Raw genomic sequence first — 22,153 nt, forward strand, 5'->3', positions numbered from 1 at the left:
GTGGGTTCGAGTCCCATCTGGGTCATCTGAGACTGTGCAGAAAAGCAGTTGTGTGAGCTTTCCAATCTTTAATTGATACTTTCTGTGAGGATTTGTGTACAGAGCCTAAGATACAGATGGTTGTCTCTGCTTGAACTTTAAGATAATTTCCATGAAATATTTTTCTTCTAAAAGTGCATTGTGGGTTTGAGTCATATCTGGGTTGCATAAAAGTTTCTTCTTCTTGGGGAGTGCCTACAATGTAATGCTAATTCGTTGGAATGACGGTATTATTCTAATACATCAGATCTACTCCAGTGAAACTGCAGGCATGGGACCAGAGCTAAGTACACAATACTTGAAGCTAGGTATTGTGCGAGTGACTCACATCTTGCTCATCAAAAACCTTCTTAAAGAGTACCACTTTTTAAAAATATTATGTAACGCTATGAAAGTAATATTCTAGTGCCGCCGTACTAATTATGTTGCTTGCAGTTGTGGCCCAGTGGCCTAATGGATAAAGCATCAGCCTTCGGAGCTGAGGATTGTGGGTTCGAGTCCCATCTGGGTCATCTGAGACTGTGCAGAAAAGCAGTTGTGTGAGATCTTCATTCTTTAATTGATACTTTCTGTGAGGATTTGTGTACAGAGCCTAAGATACAGATGGTTGTCTCTGCTTGAACTTTAAGATAATTTCCATGAAATATTTGTCTTCTAAAAGTGCATTGTGGGTTTGAGTCATATCTGGGTTGCATAAAAGTTTCTTCTTCTTGGGGAGTGCCTACAATGTAATGCTAATTCGTTGGAATGACGGTACTACTCTAATACATCAGATCTACTCCAGTGAAACTGAACGCGTGGGACCAGAGGTAAGTACACAATACTTGAAGCTAGGTATTGTGCGAGTGACTCACATCTGGCTCATCAAAAACCTTCTTAAAGAGTACCACTTTTTAAAAATATTATATAATGCTATGAAAGTAATATTCTAGTGCCGCCGTACTAATTACATCACTTTCAGTTGTGGCCCAGTGGCCTAATGGATAAGGCATCAGCCTTCGGAGCTGATGATTGAAGTTTCTTCTTCTTGGGGAGTGCCTACAATATAATGTTAAGTCGTTGGAATGATGGTACTACTCTAATACATCAGATCTGCTCTAGTGAAATTGCACGTGCGGGACCAGACTTTAGAGCTAAGTATTGTGCGATTGATTCACATCTTGCTCATCAAAAACCTTCATCAAGAGCACTACTTTTTAAAAATATTATGTAACGCTATGAAAGTAATCTTCTAGTGCCGCACTACTAATTATGTTGCTTGCGGTTGTGGCCCATCAGCCTTCGGAGCTGAGGATTGTGGGTTCGAGTCCCATCTGGGTCATCTGAGACTGTGCAGAAAAGCAGTTGTGTAAGGTCTAGTATTCTCGGACCTTTAATTGATACTTGCTGTGAGGATTCGTGTACAGAGTCTAAGTATTGTGCGATTGCCTCACATCTTGCTCATCGAAAACCTTCTTCAAGAGCACTACTTTTTAAAAATATTATGTAACGCTATGAAAGTAATATTCTAGTGCTGCAGTACTAATTATGTCGCTTACGGTTGTGGCCCAGTGGCCTAATGGATAAGGCATCAGCCTTCGGAGCTGAGGATTGTGGGTTCGAGTCCCATCTGGGTCATCTGAGGACTGTGCAGAAAAGCAGTTGTGTGAGATCTTCCAATTCTTTAATTGATACTTTCTGTGAGGATTTGTGTACAGAGCCTAAGATACAGATGGTTGTCTCTGCTTGAACTTTAAGATAATTTGCATGAAATATTTTTCTTCTAAAAGTGCATTGTGGGTTTGAGTCATATCTGGGTTGCATAAAAGTTTCTTCTTCTTGGGGAGTGCCTACAATGTAATGCTAATTTGTTGGAATGACGGTACTACTCTAATACATCAGATCTACTGCAGTGAAACTGCACGCATGGGACCAGAGCTAAGTACACAATACTTGAAGCTAGGTATTGTGCGAGTGACACATCTTGCTCATCAAAAACCTTCTTAAAGAGTACCACTTTTTGAAAATATTATGTAATGCTATGAAAGTAATATTCTAGTGCCGCAGTACTAATTACATTGCTTGCAGTTGTGGCCCAGTGGCCTAATGGATAAGGCATCAGTCTTCGGAGCTGAGGATTGAAGTTTCTTCTTCTTGGGGAGTGCCTACAATATAGTGTTAAGTCGTTGGAATGATGGTACTACTCTAATACATCAGATCTGCTCTAGTGAAATTGCACGTGCGGGACCAGACTTTAGAGCTAAGTATTGTGCGATTGATTCACATCTTGCTCATCAAAAACCTTCATCAAGAGCACTACTTTTTAAAAATATTATGTAATGCTATGAACGTAATATTCTAGTGCCGCAGTACTAATTATGTTGCTTGCGTTGTGGCCCATCAGCCTTCGGAGCTGAGGATTGTGGGTTCAAGTCCCATCTGGGTCATCTGAGACTGTGCAGAAAAGCAGTTGTGTAAGGTCTAGTATTCTCTGACCTTTAATTGATACTTGCTGTGAGGATTTGTGTACAGAGCCTAAGATACAGATGGTTATCTCTGCTTGAACTTTAAGATAATTTCCAAGAAATATTTTTCTAATACATCAGATCTGCTCTGGTGAAATTGCACGTGCGGGACCAGACTTTAGAGCTAAGTATTGTGCGATTGACTCACATCTTGCTCATCAAAAACCTTCATCAAGAGCACTACTTTTTAAAAATATTATGTAACGCTATGAAAGTAATATTCTAGTGCCGCCGTACTAATTATGTTGCTTGCAGTTGTGGCCCAGTGGCCAAATGGATAAGGCATCAGCCTTCGGAGATGAGGATTGTGGGTTCGAGTCCCATCTGGGTCATCTGAGACTGTGCAGAAAAGCAGTTGTGTGAGATTTCCAATCTTTAATTGATACTTTCTGTGAGGATTTGTGTACAGAGCCTAAGATACAGATGGTTATCTCTGCTTGAACTTTAAGATAATTTCCATGAAATATTTTTCTTTTAAAAGTGCATTGTGGGTTTGAGTCATATCTGGGTTGCATAAAAGTTTCTTCTTCTTGGGGAGTGCCTACAATGTAATGCTAATTCGTTGGAATGACGGTACTACTCTAATACATCAGATCTACTCCAGTGAAACTGCAGGCATGGGACCAGAGTTAAGTACACAATACTTGAAGCTAGGTATTGTGCGAGTGACTCACATCTTGCTCATCAAAAACCTTCTTAAAGAGTACCACTTTTTAAAAATATTATATAACGCTATGAAAGTAATATTCTAGTGCCGCAGTACTAATAACATAGCTTGCCGTTGTGGCCCAGTGGCCTAATGGATAAGGCGTCAGCCTTCGGAGCTGAGGATTGTGGGTTCGAGTCCCATCTGGGTCATCTGAGACTGTGCAGAAAAGCAGTTGTGTGAGATCTCCAATCTTTAATTGATACTTTCTGTGGGGATTTGTGTACAGAGCCTAAGATACAGATGGTTGTCTCTGCTTGAACTTTAAGATAATTTCCATGAAATATTTTTCTTCTAAAAGTGCATTGTGGGTTTGAGTCATATCTGGGTTGCATAAAAGTTTCTTCTTCTTGGGGAGTGCCTACAATGTAATGCTAATTCGTTGGAATGAGGGTATTACTCTAATACATCAGATCTACTCCAGTGAAACTGCAGGCATGGGACCAGAGCTAAGTACACAATACTTGAAGCTAGGTACTGTGCGAGTGACTCACATCTTGCTCATCAAAAACCTTCTTAAAGAGTACCACTTTTTGAAAATATTATGTAACGCTATGAAAGTAATATTCTAGTGCCGCAGTACTAATTACATAGCTTGCAGTTGTGGCCCAGTGGCCTAACGGATAAGGCATCAGCCTTCGGAGCTGAGGATTGTGGGTTCGAGTCCCGTCTGGGTCATCTGAGACTGTGCAGAAAAGCAGTTGTGTGAGATCTCCAATCTTTAATTGATACTTTCTGTGAGGATTTGTGTACAGAGCCTAAGATACAGATGGTTGTCTCTGCTTGAACTTTAAGATCATTTCCATGAAATATTTTTCTTCTAAAAGTGCATTGTGGGTTTGAGTCATATCTGGGTTGCATAAAAGTTTCTTCTTCTTGGGGAGTGCCTACAATGTAATGCTAATTCGTTGGAATGAGGGTATTACTCTAATACATCAGATCTACTCCAGTGAAACTGCAGGCATGGGACCAGAGCTAAGTACACAATACTTGAAGCTAGGTATTGTGCGAGTGACTCACATCTTGCTCATCAAAAACCTTCTTAAAGAGTACCACTTTTTGAAAATATTATGTAACGCTATGAAAGTAATATTCTAGTGCCGCCGTACTAATTATGTTGCGTACAGTTGTGGCCCAGTGGCCTAATGGATAAGGCATCAGCCTTCGGAGCTGAGGATTGTGGGTTCGAGTCCCATCTGGGTCATCTGAGACTGTGCAGAAAAGCAGTTGTGTAAGGTCTGTTATTCTCTGGCCTTTAATTGATACTTGCTGTGAGGATTCGTGTACAGAGTCTAAGTATTGTGTGATTGACTCACATCTTGCTCATCAAAAACCTTCTTCAAGAGTATCACTTTTTAAAAATATTATGTAATGCTATGAAAGTAATATTCTAGTGCCGCAGTACTAATTACGTAGTTTGTAGTTGTGGCCCAGTGGCCTAATGGATAAGGCATCAGCAGTCAGAGCTGAGGATTGTGGGTTCGAGTCCCATCTGGGTCATCTGAGACTGTGCAGAAAAGCAGTTGTGTGAGATCTCAAATCTTTAATCGATACTTTCTGTGAGGATTTGTGTACAGAGCCTAAGATACAGATGGTTGTCTCTGCTTGAACTTTAAGATAATTTCCAAGAAATATTTTTCTCATACATCAGATCTGCTCTGGTGAAATTGCACATGCGGGGCCAGACTTTGGAGCTATGTATTGTGCGATTGACACACATCTTGCTCATCAAAAACCTTCTTCAATAGCACTACTTTTTAAAAATATTATGTAACGCTATGAAAGTAATATTCTAGTGCTGCAGTACTAATTATGTTGCTTGCGGTTGTGGCCCAGTGGCCTAATGGATAAGGCATCAGCCTTCGGAGCTGAGGATTGTGGGTTCGAGTCCCATCTGGGTCATCTGAGACTGTGCAGAAAAGCAGTTGTGTGAGATCTTCATTCTTTAATTGATACTTTCTGTAAGGATTTGTGTACAGAGCCTAAGATACAGATGGTTGTCTCTGCTTGAACTTTAAGATAATTTCCATGAAATATTTTTCTTCTAAAAGTGCATTGTGGGTTTGAGTCATATCTGGGTTGCATAAAAGTTTCTTCTTCTTGGGGAGTGCCTACAATGTAATGCTAATCCGTTGGAATGACGGTACTACTCTAATACATCAGATCTACTCCAGTGAAACTGCACGCATGGGACCAGAGCTAAGTACACAATACTTGAAGCTAGGTATTGTGCGAGTGACTCACATCTTGCTCATCAAAAACCTTCTTCAAGAGTACCACTTTTTAAAAATATTATGTAACGCTATGAAAGTAATATTCTAGTGCCGCAGTACTAATTACATCGCTTGCAGTTGTGGCCTAGTGGCCTAATGGATAAGGCGTCAGCCTTCGGAGCAGGGGATTGTGGGTTTGAGTCCCATCAGGGTCATCTGAGTCTATGCCGAAAAGCAGTTGTGTGATGTCTAGTGTTCTCTGAACTTTAATTGATACTTGCTGTGAGGATTCGTGTACAGAGTCTAAGTGTACCTTCTTAAAGAGTACCACTTTTTAAAAATATGATGTAACGCTATGAAAGTAATATTCTAGTGTCGCAGTACTAATTATGTTGCTTGCAGTTGTGGCCCAGTGGCCTAATGGATAAGGCATCAGCCTTCGGAGCTGAGGATTGTGGGTTTGAGTCCCATCTGGGTCATCTGCGATTGACTCACATCTTACTCATCAAAAACCTTCTTCAAGAGTACCACTTTTTAAAAATATTATGTAACGCTATGAAAGTAATATTCTAGTGCCGCAGTACTAATTATGTTGCTTGCAGTTGTGGCCCAGTGGCCTAATGGATAAGGCATCAGCCTTCGGAGCTGAGGATTGTGGGTTTGGGTTCCATTTTTCAAAAATGAAAATTCCTGTTATTAATTACTTACCTTTGTGCTGTTTTACACCCGTAAGACCTTCGTTAATCTTCGGAACATAAATTAAGATATTTTTGTTGAAATTTCGATGACTCAGTGAGGCCTCCATACCCAGCAGTGACATTTCCTCTCTCAAGATCCATTAATGAACTAAAAGATTTGGAGCGTTACGAATCAACGTATCAAATCATGATTCAGATCGCGTGTCAAAACGCCAAACTATTGAAATCATGTGACTTTGGCAATCCGAACAGCTGATTCAACATGCTGATTCATAACGCTCCGATGCTTCATGAAGTAGTGTTTTGAAATCGGCCATCACTATATAATTCGTTATTTTTTTTTTTTTTTGGCGCACCAAAAATATTCTCGTCGCTTTATAATATTAATATTGAACCACTGTACTCACATGAACTGATTTAAATATGTTTTTAGTACCTTTATGGATCTTGAGAGAGGAAATGTCATTGCTCCCTACGCAGGCCTCACGGAGCCTTCGGATTTCATATCTCAAATTTAAAAAATATCTCAATTTGCATTCCGAAGATTAACAAAGGTCTTATGTGTCTGGAGCATGAGTAATAAATGACAGAATTTTCATTTTTGGGTGAACTAACCCTTTAAAAGGATTTCCAAGAAATACCTTTCTTCTAAAAGTGTATTGTGGGTCCAGTCGTGCATGTCACAGTCTTCAATTGCCAAAAGTAGGTGCCTCCACTTTTAAAATCCAACACTAAGGGGAGGGAATACCATCTGTTGGTATTAAGGAGCTTCCTACTTAAAATGAACCCCCTCAGGGGTGAGGATAGTCCATTACTCCATCATTACCCATGAAGGAACTTCCTGTTTAACAGTTGAGGAAGGAAGTTAACCTCATGAGCCATACATTATATTTGCAATGACTTTGTGATGGGACCACCTGCTTAGGAACCCAGCCTCAGCTTCAACCGAAACACATTTGAAACAGCTCATGAAGGAGTCACCTGCTTAAGGGCCCCAATTTCGGGGGAGGCAGCTAACACTTCTAAGAGACCGAAGAGAGCTGCCTGCTTAAGGAACCTGCTATGAGGGGGAAGTCGCTCACCTTAGTACATACAAAGACTTGTGAAGGCGCCGCCTGCTTAGGGACCCAACATCTGGGCAGGTAGCCGCAACTTCCCTACACTCAAGGGATTTGCCTACTTAAAGAACCCACCAATAGGGGGAGGCAGCTTCAACCTTAATACATAGCAATGCTCTTGAAGGAGCCACCAGCTTAGGAACCCCACTCAGCTACAACTTCAAGACAAATTTACAAGTGCAAATTTACAAGAGCACTCTGCCTCTGGGCCTGTTTGTAGTCCTCAGACTGAGATGGCCCAGGGGCCCCTGAGGTTTGAGGCATGGATCTGAGATGGCATGGTTTCGTTTCTTAAATGCCGCAGACTGTGCCCTCACCTCTCTAAACAACGGATGTGCTGAAAAGCACAGAGGGTGATACTGGCATATCAAGGAGAAAACACTTTTCTTTCTCACTGATGTCAGCCAGGCTAACCCACAGATATCTCTCCGTGGCCACCATTGCTGCCATCAAGCGACTGATAGTGGCAGCTGTTTGTTTGATGGCCCAGAGGGCAAGATCTCAGCTCGATGACTGCTTCAGGGGAAAGGCCCTGGCCATCATCTAGATCTTTCAGCAGGTCCACCCGGTAAGCTTGCAACAAAGCCATACCTTATTTTTCAATGCGGGAGTAAGGTGTTTTCTGTGAATTTGCGAGACTTCCGATTTATTAGCCCCTATAGGGAAATAATGAGAAGAATATCGATGTGCAGTAAACTGTAAAAATAAGGTGGATATGCACGCTTGGCACGAGTGCTCTGTAAAAGAATGAGTATGTGCAGACACGTAGTCTTTCTTTACAAAATGACATCGCCAACTACTTGTCTGGCATGCATAAGCGTTTTAGTCATTTTTTTGGATCCATGTGAACTGTGATAGGTTTGATAACGTCATTGGTACAAAGAAAAGACTTTTCCGTTTTTAGTACATTGCTGTCGTGTAAACACACTTAGAGAGTGAAATTATATTTATATTTTCTTGCTGTGTATGTGTCATTTTCTTTCTTTTTAACAGCTGGATATTTGGTTAATTTTGGCTAATGCTAAAAGGAAACACCTGTCAACAATATAGTTTTGTATTATGGTCAATAGACTAGACAAAGACAAGCAAAAACAAACTTCAATAGTGACATGAAAATGTGTAATAAGAGAAAATAAATCATTCTAAAGATTGTTTTACACAGTAGAAGGTCTTGATGGCAGCCTGAGCAACCTGTACCTGAATGTGGACTGGCCAGGATTCATGTTAAAGATACACAGCTGCATACACTAGTGTACAAATATCAGTACTTATGTATAAGTCTTATGCACAAATAACATCCAAATAGATGTTATTTGTTTATATGTTGTTTGTGAATCTCTATCATACTCATTCACTTTCTGTTCTTGCTGATCAAGCTCATAAATCTCTAGCTAACGTGGCCTATAGGTGGGCAAAGGAGGAGCAGAGGGGTTGCCATGACGTCAAACACTGATTCATTACTGTATTACAGAACTGAGGGTCTGTGGAAGAGAAGGAGTGACAGGGAGTGGAAGAGAGACAGAGAGGAAAGGGGTTGTCCTTGGAGGTACTCCAATTTGTGAGTCCCACTGGCCTACGCCCCAAAACGCTTAGCATATCAAATGTGCTATAGAGCTGTAAAAAAACGTATGACTGTATGAGATGATGTGCATCTGTATGCGTTTCTGTGTGTACATGTTGTTCAGGATGCCCCATTTCTTGGAATACTAAATGTCACCCCAGTGTGTAATGGCTTTCATGGCTTCCACTTTATAAACCTGATCATATATATATATATATGTGAATGTATGAACGTGCATGTAGACACGTGCATATTAACTGTGTGTGTGTATGGACACAAGCACATATAAATGATATGTTCTTGTGTCCATACATACACAGTTAATCATCCCTGATTGTAGATTTTATTAACAGGACACAACACTTCTGCAGCATCTTAACTAACAAGGAACCACAGACTTTCCCCAGAGAGCTCAAAAGCCAGCTGTTACAAATAGATACAAAAAACACCTATTTACCGCTTTACATTGTGCTTCCAAAGGTTCAATAAACATAAAAAAAAAAAAAAAAAATCAAATTGCACAAATCAAATTAACAGACAAAACAATCATTAGAGAAAACAAGAAAGCACTTGCATATTCAAAAACAAGGATAAAAATATATAAGTTCAATGTAATTATCACAATGGCTTAATTGTATAGACCACCAAAACACATTCCTCTTTCAAGTATCTGCAAACAGCAAAAATCAAGAGCCAAGAGTCCAATGTAATGATTGTTCACGTCCACTAGATGGTGGTGTGTACCAGTGGTGTAGGTGTAGTCACCTGTTAACATCACATGTATCAGTAGGGAGGGGTGGCAGGAACATGTATTTGCATTTGAAATGGATATCGCTGTGTGGACATTGTTTATTCCAAACTATGAGTAAAGAACATCTTACCACCTTGCCTTATAGGAAAGCCACAAAACCCTGTTTGATCTATTTGGCCAGACAGGTATGTCTTACTGTAAAGCTGAGGCATAAGAAGGTGAGATGAGGAGGATCCAAGTGAAAATCAAGATTTATTAAAGATATAAAATAAAACAAACTAAACAAAGTAATAAACATGGGGCACCATGAAACATGGATCAAGAGCCAAACAGGAAACATGGAACAAGAGTCAAACAGGAAACATGGAACAAGAGTCAAACAGGAAACATGGAACAAGAGTCAAACAGGAAATATGGAACAAGAGTCAAACAGGAGCTACAGTGGAACATCAATTGACAAATGAACAAGGGAGTTCCTTTAATAAAGGAAAAAAGGAACTCCTGTGAATACTATCAAGGGGAACCAATGAACAAAAGAACGACACTATAAACAGACACAGGAAACTAAGACATGAAACACCATAAAAGTCCTTAAACACAAAACACAGGGGAATCGTGACACTTACCAAATCATGTCCAATCGAATGAAATTTCTCCAGATTCACTCCAGTTAATGTCAAAGTCAAAGTTTATTTATACAGCAGCAGCTGACCAATGTGCCTTACAACACAGACAAACAAATGAAATAATACCAAGAAAAGACATAAATTAAAAGTTATAATCATAAAAGGCATATAATGATTGGTATAGAAGCCAACCAACAGAAAATACAGTCAGAAACCATATAGCTGGTCTACATCAAAAATGCATAGAAGCTGACTGGTCCAACAGTCAAACCCAAAGCATTCACAATATGTTGTAATCATTTAGGGAACACTGAAAGCCAGTGAGATGTAGTGAGTTTTTAATAAAGACTTAAAAACTGGTAGTGTTGGTGCAGATCTAATGGAAATTGCCAGACTGTTCCAGAGTTTAGTCTGTACCTAGGAACAGATAAATATCTTCGTGTCCCTGATCTAAGAGCTCTAGAAGTGCTGTGGAAAAATAGAAGATCAGAAATATATGGTGGCACAATGTTGTTCAAATTAGTGAAGTTCCTAAACGTAATTTAGGGAGGAGCGAGCCTCCACCTTCATCTCAGGTACCTTGCCCTATGTATTCATATCCCATATTTATTCACTGGGGGTGTGTGTCAGAGCTCGAGTTGAAGATGCTTCATCGAGCCCCTCCTCATTGCAAGCCAAATTAGCTAACCTAATACCTTAAGGATTATATGGGCAAACAAACTTGTTAAAGAGATGTTAAAATTGAGGCTATCTGGTCATGTTTTTGGATACCTTTTAATAATCTTGCTGCTGTATATTGGACTATCTGGAGTCATGCCATGATAGCAGAGTTTCTACCATAATACAGAGAGTTATTCTAAGCAAGATGATAAAAACGCATGAATCACACATTCAAAAACTTGAGGAGAAAGGAAAGGCTTAACCTTGATCAGAAGATGGAGTAAAAAGGCAAGATCTGATAACTGTTTGCTTGCTTATCAATTTTCAAATCCCTATAAAGCAGCACACCAGATTCTTAACCCAAGTGTTAGGTAAAGACGTAAAGTGATGTAATTGAGGATAGTGCAGATTATTTCGGTTTCATTTTCATTTAGATTTAAGAAATTTGCCTCTAAACAGGCCAGCACAGGCTCAAATGTATTATTTCCAAAGTGTTTAAGAGGGATGGGTGTCATCTGCATAAAAATGAAAGGACTAATAGTTTACTAATAGTTAAACCCAAAGGGAGCATAAAGAAAAAAGTGTAGGGGCCAATATTGAACCTTGAGGAACCCCTGAAGTGAAATGAGCAGCAGATGACACAGATGAGCCAAAATTTAGAGAGAATTTGCAGCCCTTCAAATAGGATCTGAACCATTTTAAGACAGTTCCTTTCAACCCCACACCATGTTAAAGTTGAGAGATAAGGACATAATATCAAAAGCAGAGATAAGATCTAAGAGCGTTAATATAGCATTATCTCCAACATTAGATGTCATATTAATATCATTTAGGGCCTTCAAAGGATCAAACTCTGGACTATGGAGGGATCTAAATCCAGACTGAAACATCTCATAAATTGAACTGAGATTTAGAAAACAGTGTAGTGGAAGTGAAACTATTATTTTTTCAAGAACTTTTGAGATAAAGCGTAAGTTAGAATAGGCCTCTAATTTGTAAGTACAGGTGCTGGTCATATAATTAGAATATCATCAAAAAGTTGATTTATTTCACTAATTCCATTCAAAAAGTGAAACTTGTATATTATATTCATTCATTACACACAAACTGATATATTTCAAATGTTTATGTGCAAAGTTGCGATACAAAAGGCATAGGCATAAGCTTTTTCTACTATTGACATGCTGCATTTTTTTTGCTTGTGTGTGTGTTTAGAAATGTGCATTTTTTGTTTAGCTTTTTAGAAAAGCGAAAACATTTACAGCCTTTTGTTAGAAAGATGTATATTAAAGTGTTCATTCTAATTCTAATTTAAAGTGTTATTCTGTAGGACTGTTATAGGAATGATCAATCATGGTTCTTTGGACTTTGGTGTAAACTACAGTCATTATTCTAAAGGTCAATGCTGTCTGCTCTTCACTGTAAATCATGGAGCATCAGTAAGTAAGAGATCAATTTGAGGATGTGGGAAACTCGGGTGGTTCTTTGTAAATGCTCTTTTTTTCTGTCTTTTTATTATAATAGGTCCTTTAAAGGTCCTTTAACATGATTTGTATCCATGTTTACCAATGCATGGAATGCAACTACAGTGTTGTCTATGGCAGAGCATTGCATGCAGATCAACACAATGGTCTCAGCTCAAATAATTTTAACTTTGAGCCTTTTTACCACTCAGCTTCCAAAGTGACCATAGGAGATGTCAGGCTGGAAATCAAAACAAGATGGAAGACAGACTGATTTTGTGCATATCCACTGGGAGTATCCCAAGAGTATGACAGAATAACCTAATAAAATTTCTGCACAAGACATTTGAGTGCATAGTGTAAGTGTATAGTATGTCATTTGGGACACAAGTCTAGCATTAGTTGTGTGTTTAACTTCATCTGCAGCTGGCCTTACAGATCAGTGTGTCATGGGAGGAGCTGATAACAGAGCTGTCAAGTTGGAGACTTTCTGCTTCCTGTAGTAATGCTTGTGCAGTGTTTGTGTACTTTATCACAGATTATATCCAATACTTGATATATACACAGATGTTTTATACATCTGTGGGGGCACTGTATATCTTTGGAGAACCACATTTTTGCACCTTTTGGAAATAAAAGCCACTCTGAACTGTGCAGTTTTGTTTCCTGTCACTTCATTACACCTCTTTAACATCCTGATGGCAGGACTTGATATTGCAAATTGGGAAATTATTGGATCATTGTCATTTGCTGCCCTTTTCACAATTGTGTCAGTTAACTTACAACTTTCTTTAAAACAATGTATCTGTGCTTCTGACCTTCGCACCAGAGATTTTTTTTTGGAAAATGCTCAACAACAATCCAAAATAAGAAAGGTAAAGTTAGTACTAATAATGTTTACGTATTTACAGTCTGGCTCTTTTGGTAACGGTATTGATCATTTCCAATTTACCAATCTGTAACTGCCTTAGATTGTGGGAAAAGTAAACTAGCTAGCAACAGGCTTGTTTGAGATTGGGAGGAAAGGATTATCGGTCAGCCCTTGTGCTAGTGCACACGTCATCAAAGAGAAAATGTCATTGTTTTTACTGATGATTACAAGGACACATGAATTTAAAAAAAAAATAATGACATGCAAGGATAAATAATTTATAATAGATTTTATGGTGACTTTAAATCAAAAACAGAGCAAATGTATGTAGAATCTAAAATATGAAGGCAGATTAGTGCCATCTGGTGGAAAGAAATAAAAAAGCATATAAAAGCGCTAGATGGCTGAACAGCCTATATATAAAAATATTTAAACCATAGTCTGTCAGAATACTCGATTCTGATTGGCTGGGAGGTGTGCGTTCAAACCGTGTAGCCTGCACGGGTAGTTCCAGTCAGTTTAATCACAGTTCTTAATGCGGTGCTTTCATTGAAGCACACACACATTTCTTGCACATAGAGCTCGGAGATTGCGATTAAGATTTTATTAATATATTAGCTTCACTATTCAGATGCTACATTATATAAGCCAGCAACGAGGTAACGTTTTTTTTTTTTAAGTAGCCTACAACCCACAACTTCATTGTTAATATAGACGCTGCACAGACCCAGGTAATTCAGACATCTCTCTCTCTCTCTCTCTCTCTCTCTCTCTCTCTCTCTAACAAATAATTTATTTTGAGTTTTTGTGCTGAAATATGTAGGCTGTTGCAACACAGAACTTGAAACTATTTCATGGAAATCTATATTTTTAAAGGGGAAGCCCATCTCCTTAGTTTGTTTATCCTCCACCTATGCATAAATGTTTCACAGTGTGAAAAATGCAGTTTATGACCATTTTAAACATGTGAAATTATAATACAAATATTTAAAACAACATAGTACTTCAGTTCATTATTTTATTAAGCATATTCATAAAGTGTAATTCTTAATTAAAAGCTGCTAAATTATCCAAAATCAATTTCTGAGCAAGTACATAACCAGCCAGTGTTCAAAACTATCTCCTTACCTTAGCCCGATTCACAAGGTAAGCTTGTAATAATGTTTTCTAATTAAGTTGTACTGGTGGGTTTTCGCGGGAAATTCTGCAGCCGTTCGTCTTTGCGTCATTACATAACGCCCGGAACACACCAAGCCGGTGCCTACAGGTCTTAACAGTTCAAAGGGGGTGCTAAGAAAATTTTTTTGTACATCAATAACTTAATAACTTCAATACCCTGCCTTTATTGCATTTTACTTTTGTAATTTTCCATTTTACCTTAAACTATACCTTTACAAGGTCTCATTGAAAAGTGTACACAGTTACTAAGAACAGTAGCCTATCAATTTTGCTTAACACCTTTATTATTACCTTATCAGCTCTTTCAACAACGATTTATTAAAACTTGTCGACTACAGTCTCATAGACATATAAGTGTATGTACGTCTATGTATACTGTAGTAAGTTAAAGGGTTAGTTCACCCAAAAATTAAAATAATGTAATTTATTACTCACCCTCATGTCATTCCACACCCGTAAGACCTTCATTAATCTGCGGAACACAAATTAAGATATTTTTGTTGAAATCTGACATTTCCTCTCTCAAGATCCATTAATGTAATTTATTTAAATCAGTTCATGTGAGTACAGTGGTTCAATATTAATATTATAGAGCGACGAGAATATTTTTGGTACGCCAAAAAAACAAAATAACGACTTATTTAGTGATGGCCAATTTCAAAACACTGCTTCTGGAAGCTTTTGAGCGTTATGAATCAGCGTAATGAATTATATGTTTCAAGAGTGGCCACTCGACTGAGACTGCACTGCTGTCGGTCACTGAATCCTTGCGAATTGCAAAGGCTGATTCCAAATCATCAGTTCTCATTCTGCTCGATCTATCTGCTGCCTTTGACACAGTGAATCATCAGATCCTTCTGTCCACCCTCTCATCACTGGGCATCACAGGTACTCCACTTCTCTGGTTTGAATCCTATCTCACAGGAAGGTCTTTCAGGGTTGCCTGGAGAGGGGAGGTATCCAAAGCTCATCAACTGACCACAGGGGTTCCTCAGGGTTCAGCTCTTGGACCCCTCCTCTTCTCCATTTACACTACATCACTTGGTCCCATCATTCAGGCACATGGTTTCTCCTACCATTGCTATGCTGATGACACACAACTCTTCCTTTCATTCCATCCAGACGATCCCACAGTAGCTGCTCGAATCTCAAGCTGTCTGGCAGACATATCGGCATGGATGAAAAAACATCATCTACAGCTCAACCTGGCTAAGACTGAGCTTCTCGTCTTCCCTGCCAATCTGACTCTAAATCACGATTTCAGCATCCAGCTAGGTACATCCTCAATTACTCCATCAAATTCGGCCAGAAATCTTGGAGAAATCCTTGATAACCAACTGTCCTTCAAAGACCACATTGCTAAGACAGCTCGGTCATGCAGATTTGCACTTTTCAACATCCGGAAAATCAGGCCCTTTCTAACAGAACATGCAACACAACTTCTGGTCCAGGCTCTGGTCATTTCTAGGCTTGATTACTGCAATGCTCTTCTGGCTGGACTGCCATCATGCACAATCAAACCTCTACAAATGATTCAGAACGCTGCAGCACGTCTCGTCTTTAACGAGCCCAAAAGAGCCCACGTCACGCCTCTCTTCATCTCTCTACACTGGCTACCACTTGCTGCTCGCATCAAATTCAAGGCGTTGACGCTCGCTTGCAGATCTACCACAGGCTCAGCACCCTCCTACTTCCACTCACTCTTACGAGTCTACACTCCTACCAGAAGCCTACGGTCTTCAAAGGAGCGAAGGCTTGTGGTACCGTCACAGAGAGGCTTGAAATCACTCTCCAGGACATTCTTATTCACTGTCCCTTGCTGGTGGAATGATCTTCCTGCCTTCATCCGGAATGCTGAATCCCTGGCAACATTCAAAAGACATCTGAAAACTCAACTCTTTCGTGAGCACTTAACCTCATCTTAGAAAAAAAAAAAAAAAAAATTCTTATACCTATCCTTTTTTATCCTTAAGCACTTCTTGTCTATTTGCCTCGTCATGATGACTCGCTTGTTGTATTCCTCACTTGTAAGTCGCTTTGGATAAAAGCGTCTGCCAAATGAATAAATGTAAATGTAAATGTAAATGATTCGGATCGCGTGTCAAACCGGCAAACTGCTGAAATCACGTGACTTTGGCGCTCCGAACAGCAGATTCGACACGCTGATTCGACACGCTAATTCATAACGTTCCGAAGCTTCCTGAAGCAGTGTTTTGAAATCGGCCATCACTAAATAAGTCGTTATTTTGTTTTTTTTTGGCGCACCAAAAATATTCTCGTCGCTTTATAATATTAATATTGAACCACTGTACTCACATGAACTGATTTAAATATGTTTTTAGTACCTTTATGGATTTTGAGAGAGGAAAATGTCATTGCTGGCTATGCAGGCCTCACGTAGCCATCGGATTTCAACAAAAATATCTTAATTTGCGAAAATTAACGAAGGTCTTACAGGTGTGGAGCGGCATGAGGGTGAGTAATAAATGACAGAATTTTCATTTTTGGGTGAACTAACCCTTTAAATGAAGAAACGTGCTTGTGATTTTAAAATGCAAACGGGTGTCGGGTGACATGTTTTCAGAAGTTGAACTTGACGCCCACTGTGTTTTAAAACGCGGCGCGAGAAACTGAAAAAGCAGATGAGATGCGGTCAAAAAGGGGCCTTATCGCGTTAATCTATATGTTTAGATGGAAAACACATTTTCTCTTTATTTTTTCATCACCACTAGGCTAGGCAAAGCTTAAGAATTTATATTAAAATCCATATTATTTGACATTTATAACATGAGTGAATTTTCAAAAGATCAGGTTAGCTACTCACCAATAGCAGATTACAATACAAGAGAAGACGACGATATCTTGTTGTTATCTTCTGAAATATTCTGAGATTAGTCTAAAGTCTGTGGTCTTTTGCTTCATATTTCATTGCTCTCCAATATGATGGCTGTTGACCAGGCGCTTGATTGCTATTCCTAACATACCTAACAATTATGCCATACCTGAATGTGCAATGACTCCTCCCCCAGTAAAACCATTGTTTATAGGCACATTTACAACATTTCTTAACCCTTATTTATTTATTTTTTTTAGGTTTTAATAACTTTTTTAATGAAAATCATTAGAAAATCCTTGGGGGGGCTGCGCCGGTGCTAAGCACATTTCTGGTGGGGCTGTAGCCCCTGCAAGCCCCGGCCTAGCGCCACCACTGGTGGCGACAAAAGCAGACTGTGGGGTTGACTCACGTCGGCAGCGTCTGGGTCCAAAGTTGCCCTGACACACCAAACTGATGCTTGACACCTGACGGCCAAGTAGCATGTCCATTCTGCTCCGATGGCCCGACTGACCGACAACAAAGATCTTAGAACCCAAGAGGTGACACTTTAATTTTTTTTGAGTAACAGCCACTAGATGGCGCTCTGGTAGCGCGGCCACCATTATGGTCTGAAAATACTAACTGGACCATAGAATCCTTCACATCTTACGCACCCAGAATCTGCAAATTTCACTACCAAATCAGAAGCGCAATAGAACAGTTTTTATAAATTAAGTCACCAGTAAATTGTATGGCTCCCACAGTAAATGTTGTATTGTCTTATATGTTTTATTTTACCAGTTGTGGAATCCAACCATTCAACAATCTGAGGTAACGCAGTTAACCTTCTTTATTGAGTATTTCCATTTTATGCAACTTTACACATTTATTAATAGTAAATTAATAATTAATACATTTAAGATCATCATGTTTGCAGCGAACAATATATTTTAGACCTAGTGGAGTAATAGTAATAATATCTAGGTCTGAATTGAAATAGGCTATATTGTACGTTTTAATGGATCACGCTACAAACATAATGATATATATTATATAATACATGATGCATTGCTGTGTCCATTATCTCATAATTCACACTTTTGGACACTTTTGCTTTAATGGACATTAGACAACACTGCAAATCAAGCCGTTATATTCATATATTTATTTTCCAACATTCCCAATTTTTCTGATGCATGTCCTTAATTTCATATGTTGGTAATAATTCAGTGTTTATAAGCCTTTTAAAGAATTTTAACCCAAACTGACTGGGTTTCTAGCAGGGGCGGAGGCCTGGGCCCACCCAGATTGACAGCTTGCCCACCCAGTCAGATCCAGGGAAATATATATATTAAATGGGCGTCGGAACCATTGTAACCATTGTACTTTTTAAGACCAATATATTGGACCCACTCACTTTTACCGTCTCTAATTCAGCATTTGTCTAATCCCCCCCAGGTGATGCTACTCCACAAACCACCAACAGAACATAAAAAATATCAAAAAATAAAGATAGTTTTTAAAACATCGTTAAGTAAAACGCGTTTATAAAGAAAAGCTCTTTACGACCACAACAAACGGGACACATTTCAGACGCGCAATCCACCTTCGCCTCAGCGCCAGGCGCAAGTCAAACGAGTGCGGAAAAGGTAGCTTCAGTTGAACAACAGTGAACTGCGGTCAGATGAGATGTTGTCAGGCTATGCCAGTAAAACTCCAATCAGCCGTTAGGCTATAGCCTACTGTGCTCGAGGCGTGAACTCAAGAATTGTTCGCGCAAATGCGGCGGCGCACTGCATATTACTTTAATTATAGCTTAACTAAAGCGCAAAAGAAGCTACGGGCATGCACCGTCGTTATTCTGTTGTAAATGAAGTCATGAAATTACCAAACATGCGATTAAAGCTGCCTCAAAACTGTGCATGTATGTATTTGTTGACATGGTTTTAAAGCTATTGTTATATAATTTGCTGGCCTTAAAACGTCTTAAAATGCATATATGTACACCAAGGAAATCAAAATTTTTTTATCTATCTATCTATCTATCTATCTATCTATCTATCTATCTATCTATCTATCTATCTATCTATCTATCTATCTATAAATTGCATAAAAAAAAATTGGAGGGAGGACCCACCCACATTGTTTTTGCTTCCGACGCCCATGGATCACCTCTTATTTAACACAGACATACGAATTTCTTGTCGAATGGAGATGTTTCTTTCTTTTAGGTAGCCTACAATTATTCGCGGTGTTCATGTTTGAGACGTTTCAGAAAGTTTCTCCCAGAAAAAAACAGCTGAAAGCGCACCGTTTTTTATTTATTTTATTTTACAAAAGTACAAGGTTTTGTTGTTATTGTGAGCGTACACGAATAAAAGTAGACCATTTGTAGTCTTGACGAAAGAATTGTTGTTTCTGCCATGAGGAAAAAATCCATCAGAACGCGCCGGCACGTTCGTCGGCCAGAGGGATAAAAATAGCCAATTTAGTTTCATATTTATATTTAAATATTATAGAGCCTAATATTATAGAGCTATAGAGCCTAATATTATTTCTTAAATTTCACTATGTTGATTATGAAAAGTGAATAGCATGACGGATGCGCAATGTCGGGAGACATGCAGCTGGTCAGACATGAGTTTGACCACTTCATTAAGTTTTGTTTTATAGTAAGCCTTTCTTTAAAGTGAATTTCGTTTTGTAGAAATTGTATCTTAATTTCAATCACACTGTTTCATCAACCAATTGCCTATATTTAATAAATAGGAAGAAAACCAAAAACGTTGCTTGGAATGTATTGAAGTGCGTAACAAACGAACATGTTTCTGTGGCCTTTGAATAAGGCTGAAGCTATATTCTGTTTTTAATGAATTAAATAAATAAATATAAATTCATTCGATGAATCTGAACGTATGTTTACATGAACGCTAAATAAAGTGATCGGGTTAATGTGTGAGCGTTTGTCACAAGTTTCAAATCAGTAGCCTATTGATTTTTTTTTTATCGTAAGCTGACATTTTTGTTATTTTTATTTATCCATATAGCTGCCTGTTACCATGCCAGGTTATTTCCAAATATGTGATTATTATTATTATTATTAGGTTATTTTTTTTAATCGGTTGGTGCTGTTGGTTCAGGTTGTAACTGCAGTTTTGTCTTGTTTTTCTTATCTCGTAGACTTACTTGAATTGATATTGTCACGTAATATTATATTAAATAACGTAATTTGAACTTGTCATACCTTGACTTTTTATGAATTGACGCCACTTAGGGACAGTCCATCATTTTTTCCCCCTCCCAAATTAAGCCAGTTGAAAAACATGGGATGATGCGAATTATTCTGGCCCACCCACACTTTTAGAGGCCCACCCACCATCCACTTTCTGCCTCCGCCACTGGTTTCTAGAGAGCAAAGTTTTTGTGAAAAAAGTGGAAGACTTAAACACAAAGTGTGTAAAATAAACTGTAAAAAGGATTTGATGATCACTAGTGATAGTATTTTATTCTGTGTTGTCATTCAGGATGGATTTCAGCTTTAATGTACTTTTTTTTTAACAAAGCAGCTGATATTGCCATAGAAACTAGTGGACTGCCGACTCGCTTTCACCCCAAAATGGCGGAAACGCAGGGCCGCTGCTGGGCGCCGGTGTTGCAATGGAACGTTCTATTGAGTGTCGCTTCTTGTTAGTGTATATTCTTTGCTGACAAGCTCCGCCGAAAAAAAAAAGGCGACTTGCCCTGCGTTCCATTCGGAAAGGGCTCATCCCTGTGCCCTAATCCCTTCAAAGGGCTTACCCTCCGGAGTGAGAGCTTCGAAGGGATGAAGGGTGTAGGGGTCAAAAAACTATTTTTTTGAAACGCACTTCAGTGGCATCTTAACGAGACAATCAGGGAGGAGTATATTGTGCAAGCTATGCCCTTTGTTTAACGTTAGTTTATTTATTTATTTTTGGTTTATCGCACCATATTGTATATTGTGTCTATGCATTTGAAACATTTGAATGGACTGATAAAGGGAGCTGTAAAGTATTTTTGTAGAAGTATAATGTCATTTTGACCATAATAATGTACAAAATCTAACTCATATAAATATGACAGTAGTATAGAAAAATACTATACATACATTTATAGGTAAAATCGAACTCATAACCTCCTGTACCTATTCTGTGACGTCAAAGAACTTCCCTGTGCAAAGGATCATGGGGGCCCAAAGTGTCCATCAGTTGTACCCTTCGAAATCCTTCATTCCGAAGGGCCCTTTGAAGTGGCCATTTTTGAGCACTTCGGTTTGGAACAACCCTTCAATATGGCAGCCATGATTATTTTCACTTCGAAGTGCCCTTCGGAGGGCAATATATCCCATTTGGAATGCACCGTTGGTGTGTTCTGGGCTTAAAGAAGGAGTCCCAGCTAATAGGCTATATGGCATGTGAGGATGCTGCAGGTGGCGGATCATTTATAGCATTTTCTCACAGCAGCTGCAATAATTAAGCTTATCATTTTGATGGTGGATTGTAATACAGAAAGGTTCAAATGACAATCATCAGTGACAAAGCAAAAGACTTAGAACTGCAGAGTGGCAAAAGAAATTGAAATCTACAGGTATCGCTAAAACACACTAAATACACATAGTCACGCAATGCTGATGTTGTTAACATTAACAATTTGAGAACAAAGTATAACAATAATAATTTGCACGGTTTGATGTGATCTGATTTAATCACCATTGGTTGCGCGATTTATTGTAGTGCTTTTTTCTCAGTTTATCAGAACAAAAGTGGCAGACATGTTACTTACTTGTTTAGACATTTTCCTATGAAAATTCTTATTTTGGTCATACTTCCAAGATGTAGAATCTGTGATTCTGAAATACAGTATTCACCTGTGTGGTGACGGACAGCAAACATTAGATTCATCTGCGCTAAGGAGCCATGCTGATGCACAAC

The 22,153-nt window shown here is 38.9% G+C and overlaps 4 non-coding genes across 4 annotated transcripts; all 4 read left to right on the forward strand.

The window, feature by feature from the left end:
• The first annotated feature begins 1,583 nt into the window (after positions 1 to 1,583).
• On the forward strand, positions 1,584 to 1,656 carry trnar-ucg. The gene has a single exon. It is a non-coding gene; the product is annotated as a tRNA-Arg (tRNA).
• Positions 1,657 to 3,328: 1,672 nt separating this feature from the next.
• Positions 3,329 to 3,401, forward strand: trnar-ucg. Its single transcript has one exon. It is a non-coding gene; the product is annotated as a tRNA-Arg (tRNA).
• A 979-nt stretch (positions 3,402 to 4,380) lies between these two features.
• Positions 4,381 to 4,453, forward strand: trnar-ucg. The gene has a single exon. It is a non-coding gene; the product is annotated as a tRNA-Arg (tRNA).
• A 625-nt stretch (positions 4,454 to 5,078) lies between these two features.
• Positions 5,079 to 5,151, forward strand: trnar-ucg. The gene has a single exon. It is a non-coding gene; the product is annotated as a tRNA-Arg (tRNA).
• Positions 5,152 to 22,153: the final 17,002 nt, after the last annotated feature.

This window comes from Megalobrama amblycephala, linkage group LG4 (assembly GCF_018812025.1).
Source record: "Megalobrama amblycephala isolate DHTTF-2021 linkage group LG4, ASM1881202v1, whole genome shotgun sequence".
Classification (NCBI taxonomy): domain Eukaryota; kingdom Metazoa; phylum Chordata; class Actinopteri; order Cypriniformes; family Xenocyprididae; genus Megalobrama; species Megalobrama amblycephala.